The sequence below is a fragment of the Pituophis catenifer genome, unplaced genomic scaffold (assembly GCF_029215685.1).
Source record: "Pituophis catenifer annectens isolate HBS135680 unplaced genomic scaffold, rPitCat1.0.hap2 SCAF_2, whole genome shotgun sequence".
In the NCBI taxonomy this organism is placed as follows: Eukaryota; Metazoa; Chordata; class Lepidosauria; order Squamata; family Colubridae; genus Pituophis; species Pituophis catenifer.
The window spans coordinates 226,025,280-226,037,402 of record NW_027256882.1 but is presented as its reverse complement, the minus strand read 5'-3'; the positions used below and the strand labels follow the sequence as shown (position 1 = coordinate 226,037,402).

General features: G+C 36.7%; 1 long non-coding RNA gene across 1 annotated transcript; it reads left to right on the top strand.

Annotated features, from left to right (window-relative positions):
* The first annotated feature begins 3,655 nt into the window (after nt 1–3,655).
* On the top strand, nt 3,656–6,977 carry LOC139311197 (uncharacterized). Its single transcript, XR_011599921.1, has 3 exons — nt 3,656–3,753; nt 5,570–5,620; nt 6,529–6,977. It is a non-coding gene; the product is annotated as an uncharacterized lncRNA (long non-coding RNA).
* The last annotated feature ends 5,146 nt before the right edge of the window (nt 6,978–12,123 follow it).

Sequence of the window (12,123 nt, the reverse complement as noted above, 5' to 3'; positions counted from 1 at the left end):
ATACATAAGCCCCACACTCTGGCCCACCATTTTTTTTTTTTTTCAAAAAGCAACCGGCCTCTTCCCCGTCACCTCCAGGATCGGATAAGCCCCGCCCCTCCAGGAAGAACCCAATTTGCCAAAGGGGGCGGGGCGACGAGGGCTGGGGCGGAAACCGGAAGGAGGTACGGCACCGGCTGCTGCTTGGCTGCAAAAAAAAAAAAGTGCCGCAAGCCGCCGAGGCCGTTTCTTGTCTTCTCTGGTGCGCCTAGACTGCTCTGCAGGGGTGTAGCGGAAGAGGCGCCTGCGCCGCCGCCGTCGCTGCTGCTCGGAGTCAGCTGGAAAAAGAGCGAGGAGGGACCAGACGAGAGAGGTGGGAGCGGCGCTCAAAATCTTGGTCGCCGCTTTTCTGCATCTCGGGACTCTCCTCGCCTTTCTCCGTTGCCTTCGACGGGGAGAGGAACTAATCATTTCCAAAGGACTGAATGGACCCACCCATAGCTTTCAGGGAGAAATTGAAGCCAGGATTTACCAAGCCGAAATAGAGGGTCTATTTGGGAGAGGAGACTCCTGGAACGTAGGAACTCATAGCGCAGTCTGCTCTCCTTTTAGAACGGAATAGATGGGTCGCTGTGAGATAATAAAATTAATAAATTTCTTATATATTTATTATAATAAAATTATTCCCTAAGGCTTTTCCCTTCCAAAACAAAAACAAAACGCAGTAGGGCAATTTTGCTTGACAAAGATGTTATTACAATACTCGGCTCAGAATGACAATTTAAAACAGGAAAAGGCTATTTAAACCTGTAAAGAAAGACAAATATTTTCTTGCCTGGTAGAGTAGTCCTCGGAGAGCTTGCTTGCATAAAATGGGCATGAGCTATTAGTGCCGCAAGTTAGAAGGATGATTTTTATACTTTCCGACAATAAATTAGCTGGAGAGCTCATTTGTATTTTTCTAACCAGAACAAAGCTTACTGCCTGATAGAATGTGCTCAGAGAAAAAAAGGCAGCAATTAATTACTTGGTACACTTGATAGTGCACTTAAATAAATATCTATTAATGGGTGGAGAAATCCTGCAAAGCCAGTGGGAAGCCTACCCCTCTCCCACCCCCTTATCACTTGAGCTTTGCACCTGTTTTCTGTATCTTTAACTTGCCTATTTTTTTCTTGAAACCTCTTTGTTTAATGGTGGCTATTAAATTGATAAATTTTAAACTATGGGCCAAATTTAATTATTTTAAATCTATTTTTTAATCGCACTTATGTATAAATGTTTTTTATTTTGGCTGTTCACCGCCCTGAGTCCGAAAGGAGAAGGGCGGTATAGAAATTCGAATAATAAATAATAAATAAATAAATAAATAATAACAGAGCATTTGGGGCAAATCATTAAAATGTGATATTTTCAGAAAGGAACAGGCCAGCAATAACCCCCGCCCCAAACAAAAACAGAACCCCACCCTAAATTTGCTATCTTGCCATCTCACTATGATGTTTGAAAAGTTCTTTTTTTAACTAACAGCTGTTTAACTTTACCTGAATTTCAGTTAACTCAATATTACATAAAATTGTTATAAAGAAAATGAACTTTTGGAATAAGCTATGACATTTACATATGTATTAATAATCAGCCCCACAAACTTTTATAACTTGCAGTTGTGTATGCTATTGTAAAAGCCTTATTTATAAGACCTCTGTGACTGCCCATCTCATATATCATAATCCTGGGCAGTTCACAAAACAATAAAAACATCAAAAAGTAATAAAAAATCTGTAAAAAAAAACCTTGCAAAAAGAGAATAATACCGATGAAATAAATAAATCTACTTGGATATGATATTAGTAAGAGTTACTTGCTGAAGTATGGAGAAAGGCGGCATAAAATATAATTGCTATAATTAAATCTGCCTTTTTATTTTCAGAGACTTACAAACTTAAGCTTTATTTTAAATAAGTTTCAAATGTAGGTTGTTGGGAAAACCAGGGTGTAACATTCTATGTGAAATATTACTTTAAATTGTCTAAAGTTTTTTTTTTTTTTTACTAATTCTTATCATCATTATGCAAAGGCTTATACTAGATTGGAATCAACTCTGCAATCAAATAACATTGGCTGGTTTGGAAAATTAAGTCATTTTTAAAAACAGGAGTAAAGTTGGTCTTTTTTCAATGTTGCTTGTGGAACTGTTCCTAGAGTCTTTCATAAGCATTGTTTAGAATACAGGTAGTCCTCAATTTACAACCACAATTGAGCCCCAAATTTATGTTGCTAAGTGAGAAATTAGTTAAGTGAGTTTTGCCCCGTTTTATAACTTTTCTCGCCTTCCTCCTCCTCCTCCTCCTCCTCCTCCTCCTCCTCCTCCTCCTCCTCCTCCTCTTCCTCCTCCTTCCATATCCGTTATCAGACATCGGCGATCATATTGGCGATCCTATTTTTATCAACAGCCGCATGAAAAAGTGCTGCTGAGTTTTGTCCAAACCAGTTCCTTAGATTTTGAAGCCATGATCATCATCTTCTGCCTGGATCTTATTTGCCTTCAATTTTTCCTTGGAGGATTAAGTAAAGTATGACGTATTTTTCCAGGTGTCATATCATATGTCCAAAATATTCTAACTCATGCTTTTTTATGGTTTTGATGATTTCCCTTGACTTTCCCAGGCAGCTTTCCCAGTGAATCATTGCAGTTCTTAAATTAGTAACACGGTTGTTAAGTGAATCTGATTTCCTCCTTGACTTTGTTTGTCAGAAGATCGCAAAAGGAGATCACATTACTATGGGACATTGCTACCGTCATAAATGTGAGTCAGTTGTCAAGCATCGAAATGTAAATTATGTGACCATGGCGATGCTGTAATGGTCATAAGCGTGAAAAATTGTCATAAGTCACCCTTTTCAATACCGTTCAGTAACTTTGAACAGTCATAAATGAACTGTTGTAAATTGAGGACTACTTATATCTGCTCTGGTCTAGTCATTGCAGAAAAAGCTAAAACAGGAGGGAATACAACTTTGCAGCCAAAGGCTTCTACTGCTCAGATTTTCTTTTTTTGGAAATGGCTTCAAAATACTTATAAAACAAATTTAAAATGGAGAGCGGATTACAGTTTATATTGTTACTCTTGTGAGAAGTGGGATAAGAGAAATATATTACTGTGACCAAAATCATAGATGCTAGTGTACCAGAAAATCCATCCCTCTTTATGGAATAGAAGTAAACTTATTGCACCAACACATACATCCGATCTACAGCCATCATGTTACAGGTATTTGCATTTGTAAACAAAAATCCAGCTGTTCTTAATAAAATATGCTGAAAACGTATAAAATCATCTTTTTTCATGATGGAAACACATGGAGGATGGGACTCTTCACAAATTTTTCAAAGAAAAATTTACTGTGTTTCAAATGCATCACACCTAAGTCAAAATAAATTGATTCAGCTCTCCCACCTCTGCAATAGGATCGCAGAAATGGAATTGCTTTCACACTGGTTTTGTCCTCCTGTGGAAGCACCTGTTGTGATCTCAGAAAATGCTTAGTATTTGCTAATCCGTTGAGATGAGATGAATATAAGCTTCAAATATTTTTGGAGGGACTGGGGAATGAAAACAGTGCTGAAATTCTTTACATGCTGACATATTTTACTTCTTTTCACTTTTAGGTACTACATTGTCCACTAGTTGTGATTCAGAGGATTGATTTGAACCTTCAAAATATTGGCCACTTGGTTAAAACTGCTCATTTCAACTTGGAATCTAATTTGAAGTAAGATTTGTGCTTCCTATTCACTAGCATGGAAAAACCACAAATAACTAACTTTTTAATCCTTCAACCACATGAAATAACATTTCCAGGAAAAGTAGATTTTTTTAAAAAAAATATTTAGTTTCTTACAATGAAATGAGGACCATACAAGTTCCAAATCTATAATTTGGATTTTAAAAATCATAATACAGTTAAACCATAGCCTCAAATGTTGAAAACCACATGTACTAAAATCAGATACTTTATTTTAAATTTAAAATAATCACTTGAGAGATAGTTGTCGCAACTTTGTCCCTATTGAAATAGCCCAGTCTTCACAAACTTTCTAATTAGGAGAGAGGAGAGCATTTGAATGTCTGGAGATGGTATTCCAATGAAGGAGGGCACTAATTTAAAACATGTTTCCCTGGTCTCTGTTGTTGGCAATCTCCAATAGAGGGAATGTGTACTCTGCTAGATGTTGCAGGTTGGACAGATGTTATCAGGAGAAACTACTCTCACAGATAATCTAGGCCCTGATACATTAAGGTCTTTAAAATTGATAACCAGCATCTTGAATTCCACCTAAAATCAATTGGCAATCAATGCACCTTTCAGTAGTTATATGAGTTCTGTGAACAAGTAAATTCCATTTTACTATGTCCTCCATACATTATAGACAAAGGTCTCTTATAAAGCACTATAACTAAAACACTCTTGATGAACATTGCTTATAAGCGAGGAGATAAAGTTATTGTTTGACTTTATATTTCTTCATATTCTTTCCATTCTAACATTTTAAATAAAATTAGAAAGTGTGGCAGTTTCTGTAGGGCATCAAGCAATCAAATTCTTCATTCAGTCTCAAAGTTCAATTTGAGTCATGTAGACAAGCCACTTTTGTGGTTTGGGATCTGTCTGCCCCTTTCCAATTATACCAATATAGGAGAATGTTTGTAGATCAGAGTTGAAATGAGGGGTCCTTGGTGTTATCGGAGCTTGGTTTTTTTCAAGAGGCAACTGGACTTTCTTGGGTTTGTTTAAAGATGTTTCGTTTCTCATCCAAGAAATTTCTTCCAACCAACTAGCAGTTGATGAAAAAACTCTTAATCTCACAACACATGAAGAGATTTGATCATAGTTTCAGCTGGAAACTATGACCACTGTGACCACTCTAGACCAAGCCAAGTCCAAAAATGTTAAAAGAATTCTTGGAAGCCTGGCACTCTGACAAATCAGCCATCAGTAAGCCCACAGACATAAACAACATTTACATACTGTGCAAAAGAGACAACAACTCCCAAAGGGAACAAAAAAGACCAAAACACCGTCTCACTAGCAATCAACACATAGATGAGCATAGACTAACATCAACATTAACATCAGACCAACAATCAAGAAATAAACAATATCCCAATCAAGGAACTGCTAAACAAACTAACAATAAACAGCCCAACCAAAGAACATCCAAGATCACTCCTACCAACACTGAGAGGGCAAGTCACTAGAATATAAATTGCCAGCAAACCTCATTCCTTATTAGACTGATGATTTTACATAGTTTGGGTAATGAGATGGCTGCAAGAAAATAAACTCAGAGAGCATCAAGGACTCCCTCGCCCCTTTCCATTTATGTTTGGTTGAATCCAGTATAAATTGTAGCCCTGTTTTTTTAAAACAGAAAGCTTCCAAAGCAATATTTAAATGTTTATATCAGAGACTAGACTAGACTATCAATATTATATATTTCTTTTTCTCATACGCCTTTTCTCATAATTCTTTCAAAAGCGTTTGGCTGGCATTTGGTAACTACTTGTTTTTTGTTTGTGCTTTTAAGTCAAGTGTTGACTCCTGGCAACTATCTGGACAAGTCCCTGCAGTTTTCTTGGTAAGATTTCAGAAATGGTTTGTCATTGTCTGCTTCTTAGGGCCGAGAAAGAGGGAGTGGCCCAAAGAGAAAAGGCTTGACTGTGCTTAAGGCAGGTCTAGAACTCACAGGCTCCTGTTTTCCAGCCTGATGCCTTAATCACTATACCAAGCTGACTCTCAACTGCTTGAGGTCATATAATTTAATTTTATTGTAAATAAATGCTTAGTTTCTTTCCCTAATTAAAATGTTTGAAAATTAACTTGTACAGAGTCATTTAAGTTTAAGATATTAAATAAATGCAAATTGTAGGCTTTAAAAGTACTAATGCCACTTTTTAAACTCAATCAGATAACAAAAAATCCAAACAAGTTGGAGGTTCTGCAAGTAAGTTGCAGCAGGGAGAAACAGCTTCTATTAGAATTTTAGCCATTTTTTCTTCTCTTCTGTCTCCATGTCCGTTTTTAATAACTGCAGATCTTGGAATTACTGGAGCATGCCAATACCTTTCATTTGTGCATCAGTGGTGTGACTTCGGTTAAAAATGGGCATGAAAAAGACATTAGCAGAATTTTAGGGCTGAACTTTCATTTCACAAAATAAGAACTCCGGTAGAGTATAGGAACCAAGATAAATCCCAAAGCCTCTTTTTGGTGGTAGTGGGGGATGGAGAAGGTATAGAAGAAGTGTATATGATCTTCTAATGCCTGAAGTGCCTTAATATTTAATATGCCATAGTTATTATAAGCATGGCAGTTTTAGGCCTCCATTGGGAGGCTATTATTTTGCATTTTTCTCTGAATAGTCATTAAGTCTATAGTTGGAACATGATTAATTATTTCTCTTCTCTCATCGTTGACATTTCTGCTTAAAAGTTGTTTTCACCTTCTAATCTGACCTACCTCTCTTCTTCCTTTTCTCTCATCCAGCAGTCTTCAGCCAAAATCTTCTAAGCATCATGCTGGCACTTAGCTAAGAAGCTGGCTAGGTGTCATCAATATTCCTCCTGGCCTGGTCATCTGTCTCATCTTTTAAACCTGTTTTCGTTGTAACTTCCAAAGGAGTTTTACTTTTAGATATCCCTGACTGTAGCCCAAGCACACATTCACCTAATGTTGGATAAAACCCTTTGGTAATATCATATTGAAAATTAGAGAGATTACTTATAATCAACATTAGGAGGATTATATCATGTTAAGACTTGCTTTGATCATTTGAAGACAATGGACAGTCAAAAACAGAAAAATTTGTATTTTCAGCAATGCAGCTTGTGTGCCAAATGGGCTTGAGCTGTTACTGCAGTCACAGCTTGCTTGGAGAAAAGCCCACTAGAACTTTTTAAATGCAAAAATAAGCACAGCGGGAGTGGTTTGCAGCAGAAATTGGTCTAGCAGTTGGCTTGTCTTTATATTTGCTATTGTACTTGACAAATAAGGAATTTGTTTTTGACCTAGTCTCATACCCAAATTCTGTGTTAAAAGAATGCTATTTATATAATCATTGAACTTGGGGGTTAGCAAATGTATTTTCAGAAATTGCCTTTTCATTTGAAGGTGTTCGATGAGCTAATTTATGCGTGGCATGAGCTTCCTTGAGAACGTTGCCCTGACTGGGTGGAAAAACAAACACGAATTGCTTTAAAAGTTTGCTGCTAGGAGTATTTAAATCACAAAAATGAAAAAATCTTTCCATATATCAGAACTAGCAGCATTTTCTAATGCAAGATGTAGTCGGTGGAATAAAGTTGTTACCCAGGCTGCTGGTGCTTTCATGAGTCGTGGGATTCTATCGGTAGTTATTAAAAAAAAACTCGACGAGGAAAGACTGATTAAGAACGATTCTCATAATGCTGCTATTGCCAGTTTGAGCATCATTGGATCCCATCTTCAAATTGCCCCAGAATTTTGTTTCAGTGATTTGGATTTGGAAAAATTGATTAGATCGATATTTGCCAAGCCAGTTGACCCAGCCATCTTAAGAAACGATACTCAGCTTGAACAAAATTCATTCATATTTGGTCCAGATGCAGCCCTGATTGTGCCTAATGCTCAGGGCAATTTTGTTTTCAATGCTGAACGATTTGATGCTTGGATGGGACAAGTTTTTGATGCCAACAATCCTGCGCGTTCCCAAAACAATTGTCCTCAGGGTCCACCTGCAGCGGCTAAACCTGCACCTGTAGCCGGGGAAATTCATCCTTGGTTGTTCGGAGGGCTTCTTAATGTGAACCTTGCTGATGGAACTGACAATACAGCTATTCTTCAAGACAGTCCTCTGTGGTCTTTTGAACTAGTGGCTCGGATTATGGTAATGTCACCCCAGGGAAACCGATTTAAAGAAAAAATCTTAGCAAATTTGACCACAGCTGTATTAATAGTAACCTGTGCGGGAAATATTACTCAAGCTAGACTGAACAATACTCTGAGACAAATCTGTCAAGAGACAGGATCTCAGGATATTGAAGTAGATCGAGATGCTGTGATTGAGGGTTTCCATTGTCTTCGTACCATTTGGGATGGGCAGACCACTGGACAAAACTTTGAAGAGATGTTTACTAATCTTAAAGCAGAAGTTACTAAAACCTCATTGATACTTGGGACTATGGTTGAACAAACAAGAAACAAAATGTTGACTGGAATAGTAACTGTTAATCAAGCAATTAGAACATATGAAGATTTTCCCTGGGCAGAGTTAAATGAATGTATAAAAGGAACTACTGGAAAAGATGAGATGGCAGCAGCAGCTGCATTTGGAGATACTGTTAACAATTCCCATTGGATTGGATGGACTTTTGCTTTTAATACTGCCCAGCCAGGATATAATGCAAATAAGCAATTTCCAAACATTCTTTACACTGCCATTCGCCTTCAAATTTTGGCAGGAGGAGTTCAGTCTCTTAAACAATACCAGGGATTGAAAAATATGACTATATCACGAAGGGCTATTGTTGATGCTTGGGTTGATCAATATGTTCAAAATCTCCAGACTGGTGTTAATTATTCTGTTCAACAAGGTGCAGCATCCAGTGTGGTTGATCATATGAGGCAACTTGACTTGAACATGATGTCATATACAATTCTGTTTTCAGAGGGATAACCTGTTGCATGTAAATCCTGAAAAACTTTGGCACTAGAATTCACCATCTCGTCGTTTTTAGCCTGCTGCCTTTAGCCACTAAACCAAACTGATTCTTGTTACAATTACTAGCATCTTGGATCTAAACGTCAGATTAAAAATAGTCATTTTTCAGGCAAGCTGGACTCTTTGGGACTTCTATGGGATATCCGTGAAAAGCCTACTTTTTTATCTCCAGTCCCAGATGGTCCACCATCCAGCTGCTAATCCTAATTCTGTTTGGCTTTCTAGATGAGCAAGACAAAAACATTGAACATATATATATATATAGAGAGAGAGAGAGATCCAAAAGTGTTGTCAGAAATGTACTTATTAAATTTGTGCGCTACTCATCTCCCTTTCCATAGCAATTTTGAGTGGCTTACAATTATCATAAATTCATAAAATAATAGGGCATAGATAAGAAACTATACCAAAAGTAAAATAGTATGGTGATGGAATCTCCTCTATCCCTCCAGCAGACTTCTCCAGCATGGAGCGCCCCCATTGGAGCCCCAAGCCAACTGGCAGAGACAAGTTTTAAGGCTCTTGAGTAAAGCCGAAGAGTGGGGGCAGATCTCACCTCCAGAGACAAAGTCCTTCAAAGGATTGGGGCCACAGCAGAAAAGGTTCTACTAGACCCCACCAGCTGAAATTCCTTGACCAAGGAGAGTCTTCACAATACTAAAATCTATGGTTTTAGAGAAATTTAATTGTTCAAAGTGCTTTCACTATCTTGAAGTGAGCTTACCTGCTAGAATAACAAGCACCTGAAATTTATAATGATAAATTATTTTTGGATCTCTCTCTCTCTATGTGTGTGTGTGTGTGTGTGTGTGTGTGTGTGTGTGTGTGTGTGTGTGTTCGTTCAATGTTTTTGTCTTGGCTCATCTAGAAAGCCAAACAGAGTCAGGATTAGCAGCTGGATGGTGGACCATCTGGGACTGGAGAATCATCCAAGAAGGCCATAGCAAATCGCTTTTATTCTCTGCCCATAAAAAAGTAGGCTTTTCATGGATATCCCATAGAAGTCCCAAAGAGTCCAGCTTGCCTGAAAAATGATTATTTTTACTCTGACATTTAGATCCAAGATGCTTTGGAAAATCAAACGGCTTCCTCTAATAAGTATCTGAAATCGCTTCTGTTTAAAAGCAAATCTGAAACTGGCTGATGTTGAAGTTGGACAATACCATTTAATTTTTAAATGTTCAGCTCAAGACATTTAAAATTCCACAATTTATGTTGTAGTAAACAGTTGTGCAGTCTCAAGATGATATCCGAAAGCAGGAAACAACAGTTGGACTCAATTTGCAGTCTGAGGAATTGAAATCTGGTGTGTTGTCATTAGATATGAAAAGAAAGTGTTTGGTTTGAAAAATATAGATCTGCCAGAAAAGATTGAAAAGAATATGAATATAAGAAATTCTGAGACAATGGATATAATGAAGGATGGACTGGACTCTTTGGCAAGAGGAATGTTGTGTTCTCAAAGAGAATTATTCAACAACATATGTTGCAAAGATACAATGAACTTTGGAAATGAGTTGCAATTGTTGGAAAAGTTCCCAATTAAAAACCTAAGGAAAGGTTTCATATTAAGAACCAAATAAGGGTATTTGACCAAATACCCTGATATTTGACTCAGAGGTAATGGTTGGGGTGATGTGGTAAATAAACCATGTAGATGTTCTACAAGTAAATTACAATAACATTGTTAACAGAATGCTTTGAGTTTCAACTTTGCTGTTGTTTGACCTCTTAACTAGTTTTTCCTTCATATACATAATGTGTGACAGGTCATTTGGGTTGCAAATAGATGTACAAGCTTATAAATGTTAGATCTCCTTTGCAATAGGGGGAAGGTATTATTGTTACAATAGATTTGTCAATGTTCAACTGGAGAGATAATTGTTTTTGTCCTTTTTTATTCACATTTTTTTTGTGTTTTTGTCTAGATTTGTGCTTAATTTTTTTCTTTTGGATTTTGTGTTTAAATCTCTTGAATAAAATAAAATTGGACAATAAAGAGAGAGGTCCTTGGCGTTCTGAACATTGTTGTTTTCTTGCAGATGTTTTATTACCCAAATTAGGTAACATCATCAATGCTAGTTTGGGAAACGTTTGCAAGACCCCTCATTTCAACCTGAGCTATAAATATTCTCCATTGGTACAATAAAAAGACATTTAAAATTCCAGATCAAAATGTGTTTTCTGGGATTCCACAGCAACTCTTAAGTTGTTGATCAATAATACTAATTAATACACAAATAACTTTAATTGTAGTTTTTATGTATTTATAATTCATTATTGAAAAAGATTGATTTGAAAGAGAGCATGGTATTCCAAACACAGTTTTCCAAAGAACTATACATGTGGTATTCCAACCACATGTATAGTTATTTGGAAAAAGAGCTTGACAATGCATATACTTGATGGCATTTTCTCTCTCCCCTGTTTATTGAGGCAATTGCAGCCAACATTAAATCAAGCGATTAAAACTATTTCAATGCGTCCAGCTTTCTATTCAATAAAATTGATTCTTCATTTAAATTAATTTGATTCAAATAATGAATAAAGTCTTCAATTCCTTCTTTTCATGCTTTGGCACCAGGAGAATTTTAATTCTGTAATTCCATATATGCATGCTTACAGAGGAGAGGATTGACTTAAGCACTGGGTAGGACTGCACTGTTCCTCCATGAAGAAAACCACCGGTTATCTCCCTAACCTTAATGTTATGTTTCAGTGAAAAACAATATCAATTAAATAATGCACACAAATTCCAAACTTGTTGCAACATTATTAAGAGAGATATGTTGGGAGTTTATTGACTTATATTTTTCATTGAGTCAGTGCTTTCTAAACATTTGAATAATCAGGGTATTAAGGATTGGAAAAACATGCATCCTTGTTTCTCTACTGATATAAACTTATATTTAAGAGCACCCCATTTGTCACAAGGAGGTTTGTATCTGCTGTCTCCTCTTTAACTGTCCACTGAGGAATTCTAAGCTTTTCTTAGAATTTTCTTCCAATCCACAATTGCAGAGATTCACTTAACAATTGTGCTAAGAAAAGTCATAAAATGGGACAATATTTTCTTAAGTGTCTCACTTAGCAAGAGAAATTTGGGGGTCAATTGTGGTCATAAGTCAAGAACTAACTACAATGATGCCAGATGATGTCCACAGGATTCCACAAATAAAACTTGATTTTATTTAATTCCTGATTCCTATATAATAACAGCTTTTGAGAATCTTGTTAAGGTCATTTTTAGGAAATATAATTAAGCTTCATCAGAATATAAATATCCTGCAAAAAAGAGGGGCCAATGCTGAAATTTGTTATATTTCAATATGAATTCAGTGTGGGATTATGTACTGTTAGCCAGTACTGTTTTTATTATTAAT